Genomic DNA, 5,000 nt, shown 5'->3' with positions numbered 1-5,000 from the left:
TCGGCGGATACTTTCAGTCCTGGAGAGGAGAGAGAGAGAGAGAGAGAGAGAGAGAGAGAGAGAGAGAGAGAGAGAGAAAGTACTCGACTTCTTCTTCTACTTCAAAGCTTAATTATTATATGCTGCTTATGTTTCGTACTATTTCCGTAACCTTTCCATCGATGGTTCAAAATCCTATCGAATCCTATCTCCTTTATTGTCTTGATTGCACCCAACCACTCGTCGGGAATTAGCGAATGGCCGAAATTTATGTCGGCACTTTATCCCAATAACGGCTGAGCACGAAAAAGTCCCCACGATTAATAATGGAATATTTCGCAACATGCAATTTGACTCCCGTAAAAGGAAAACATTACGGAAGGTTGTGGCATATTTCATTATGACTGTTACTGTCTGGACCTGTATTATTATAATAATTCCCTCTCTTTTCTAATTTATTGTGAGTCTGCTTGATATTATTTCGTAGATACAAGACTATTCAGTGGTCTAATATAGTATTTCTTAAAGTGTGGTAGCGGTCCCACAGGGGCCCGTTGAATGTTCCCAGGGGTCCGCAGGATAATTATGCCGTCGGTATCAGATAAATTTTAGGCGAAAAAGTGGCTCTAAAAATTTGTTTGCCAAAATGTCCTATTTTCCTGTTTTTGTAAATCCTCTTGATTCTGACAATGGCGCTCGCCAGATTAGGATAGGGCAATTAACACCTGTGTATTTATGATCAGGCAACAATGTTCTGCCTACGACTGAAGCTCAGCAGATTGGAGCCAGATACCTATTCCAAGAGTAATGAATCAAGAAAACAGTACCATTCGTCGCGAGAAGTACGGTTCGAGATGTGAGGAGGAAGCGTGCTGTATAGTTCACTAAATTTTGTGTGCAAAATTGCAAAGTTAATAATGTTGTGAATGTTATTTAAGTCAAATGGAAACATTTAAGTTGAAGATTAGCCATCAATAAATAATTCAGTAGCAATTTTAGTACTATATATTATACCCTGAAAACAAATTTTAAACCCAAGAGGGAAATGCTCATGATAAGGGGTCTGCTACACGAGTCATTTTAATAAAAGGAGTCCGCTGCACACGATAGTTTAAGAAACACTGTTCCAGACCATTGGGCTGTCAAAAAGGTGTAAATTGATACCGACTCTACACTAGATATTGGCTACCCATCGAATGCGATCATGTGCGATATCTGTATATAAAGTATCATGGTGATGTGATAAGAATTCCAACATACCAATCAGCTGCATTGGTTTTGGTTTGTATGGTGTTTCTACGTTGCCTGGAACCAGTGGTTATTCAGCAACGGGACCAACGGCTTTACGTGACTTTCGAACCACGTCGAGAGTGAACTTCTATCACCAGAAATACACATCTCTCACACCTCAGTGGAATGCCCAAGAATCGAACTCGTGGCCACCGAGGTGGCACGCCAACACCATACCGACCTCGCCACTGAGGCGCTTAATCAGCTGCATTGGTGGGGATGGGTTGATGCCGACGCTAAGAACAAATCCCCGCACTCGACGGGGATATGCATAGTAGCATCGACAATAACTTATACCTCTCTTGATAGCCAAATGGTTAAGATATTTTGAACTTCATCTCTTGATAGCCAAATGGTTAAGATAATTTGAACTTTATCTTGGTTACATGACTTCATATAATACCTGCCAGATGCTTTATGCTTTTGGAAGATGAGGAAATTTTCTCTAGAGGCTATTTATATTCCATAAAATTTATGCTTTCCTTTCCATTTTAATGCATACACCGTAATAATTATGATTTCGTTTTTATTATAGTAGTTTTTTGAGTAAACCTAATTTGTTAGTTTTTTGGTGTAAACTTCCAGCTATTGGTAGTTTTATGTTTAGGTTTTAAATTGTTAGTAGTTTTTTGTGTAAGCACCTTACCATTGGTTGTTTTTTGTGTAAGCTTCTTACCATTGGTAGTTTTTTTGTATATGCTTCTAACCACTTGTAGCTTTTTGTGTAAGTTCTAACTATTGGTAGTTTTTTTTTTTTATATAAGCTTCCAACAGTTGGTAGTTTTTGTGTAAGAATCCAAGCATTAGTAGTTGTTCATTAAGCCCCCAGCCATTGTTAGTTTTTTTATGTAAGCTTCCAATCTTTGGTAGATTTTGTGTAAACTCGCAACCGGTGTTGATTTTTTGTGTAAGCTTCCAACTGTAGTAGTTTTTGTGTGAAGTTCAAGCCATTGGTAGTGTTTGTGTCAACTGTTAACCGCTGGTAGTATTTTTTATTCTTTACTGACAATCGTTAGGTAGCTTCTTAAGAAACTCGAACAGGCTTGGACGGAAATGAGTATGTAGTTGGCTTCCAACCTAATTTAAACGCCTTCATCAATCTAATGTTCCTTTCAGGGTTAGGAATATCTTTGGCCTGACGTTCAAATTCCACCGACATAAGATCCATCTATTCTCCCCAGGAAGTCCAATTTATTATCTTGAAATAAAAGTTTTTTTTTATTTTATAAAAAAAAAGACCAGATGAGATACCTATCAAAGAATAAACAAATTAGACTCAATTATGATTCTCGTCGAAAAATATGATCGATTATAAATCAAAGTCGATCCTTCAAACAAGAAATGAACTGAGTTAACGATCATTTAAGTCAACAACCATCTCAGGATTCAGGTTGAGAAGTCTCGACTGCATTTTCCACTTGAATTGCTTACAATGCAACTCTTCATAACGCACATTTCCTTATTAAACGCTACGTCACTTTCTCTGTCTTTACTTTGGAATAGGGAAGATGTCAATCGCTTTCGTTTCGATACCATAAACCTTTTTTTTTCTTCTTCTTTTTTCCGAGGAAGGCGCATCGCTTTGGGTTCCACTTCCTTTGCTGACAGAGACTCCCCAGTGAACTGTTCCCCTGACTTTCCTACTTCTCTCTCATCCTACTCCTCCTCTATGCTTCCCCTCACCTCATGCATTCAGCCAAGGCCATCTAGATTCAGCCGCCCCCATCCCCGCCTTTCTCAGTGGTCTTTCCAAACTTTTCCTCTCAACATTATCCGATCTTGCTTCTATGAATAATCAATATAGAATTCTACGTAACGATGCACTATTTTCAGACGCTATATGATGATCTACCAAAGAAAAATATATTATATTATACACACACACACACACACACACACACACACACACACACATATATATATATATATATATATATATATATATATATATATATATATATATATATATAATTGATTTTTATGAAATAACATTCTACATTTGAACAAAACTCTAAATCAAAGTAAGATTTTAGTCCAATGAAATCTACTTTAGCACTTACTTTTATTTCTGGTTACTTCACTTATAATTGAAATAAATTTAACCAGACACTTTTTCTACCACAAACAAAACTAAATAACAAGAGATTGTATTATCGACGGAAAAGGTCTAGTAAGTGAAATCGGCAATGACACTTCAAAAGGGTTTTATATCTTCGATAAAATCATATAATATCCAGATTGACGTATCGACCGTTTATTGTCGAATCATCAATAACCTTTATTTGCAGCCAACCCTACTCCGATGAAAGAGGCAGTTTACAGTACAGAATTAAAGAATGCCAGGTATGGCTCTCTCTCTCTCTCTCTCTCTCTCTCTCTCTCTCTCTCTCTCTCTCTCTCTCTCTCTCTCTCTGCATAAAAGCCTGTTTATTTGATAATCGACCAACGTATTACTCGGGACATCCTAGAATGGCCAGAATATTTCTTTGCGATTATAAGATATTTTTTGTCTCTTGTGATAACTATTGACTTTATGTCTGAGCTGCTGAGTATTGATATATCATAAGATTATTACATTCAGGAAGAGCCAATATGAAGTTCCTTATTACTTTGAGTTATGTACTTATGTGTAATTATATATACGTATGTGTATTATATATATATATATATATATATATATATATATATATATATATATATATTATATATAAACACATACGTATATATAATACAAACTGTAACAGTTAAAGTAGAACATTGTCTTGACCCCTCCCATAAAAGGAGAAGAAAGCTAGCCATTAGCTCTAGATCCTGGCTAAGTCGTCATTCCATACCATTATCATATTTTAATAAATGTGCTCGGTTTCTATCATCTCTCCAGACTTAAGATAGGTTTACTGATAGATAGAAAAAAAATGATAGATACATCTACAAAATAAAATATATCCAAAAGAAAGTGCAGCTGATATACCAAAAGGAGATAATTTTACTCTGGGTTATTAATGAGATGTCTCATAATGTTTCTTGGTTTGTGTGTTCTTATCGGGAATACTATTATTACTATAAAGCCTGGAAACACAACCTGTGCAATTATTATCATTGATATTCTATTGCGGGTCACTCAATATTCCTGTAACCTTCCGTAAATAAGTTTTCTCCTCACAAAGCAATATCGTTGTTCCTCAAAATGTCTCTGTTCTAGTGACTGTCACTCGTCAGACATTCACTCACGATTCCGTGAGGCGAGGCTGAGTAATAAACCTCATCATGAATGTCTGAAGCCCCGAGGGAATATTTTATTCATAAACGCCATTCATTAATGCATGTTTACTATTCTACATACATATACACATGCATTTATGAATTTTATTTTCATTCTCGCGTTAATGTCTTTGCCGTTATAATGACATATTACATTTGCAATCTACGAAGAGAGCACGGCGTTTCCATTTTATTAATAAAGTTATTCCTGTAATAGTAATGAAGGAGAGGTCATCATTTCGTAGTCTTGTTTTGGGCTGGGTCTGTGTTCTCCAGGATTGTTCATCGTAGCGAAGGAAAGGATTTAGTTTCCATCCTTCTATTCTATTTTCGTTGTTTGCTTCTGCAATTAGAATCTCCTGAATCCTCGAGTCCCTCATGACGTAATTTCTGAGCGGAGTGTAAATACAGACAGAACCTTCTGTAAACGCCTTTGTAATTTCTCTAATTTCTCGAATCACGAGTTACTA

Source organism: Macrobrachium nipponense, chromosome 27 (assembly GCF_015104395.2).
Source record: "Macrobrachium nipponense isolate FS-2020 chromosome 27, ASM1510439v2, whole genome shotgun sequence".
Classification (NCBI taxonomy): Eukaryota; Metazoa; Arthropoda; class Malacostraca; order Decapoda; family Palaemonidae; genus Macrobrachium; species Macrobrachium nipponense.
This window is presented reverse-complemented; position numbering follows the sequence as displayed.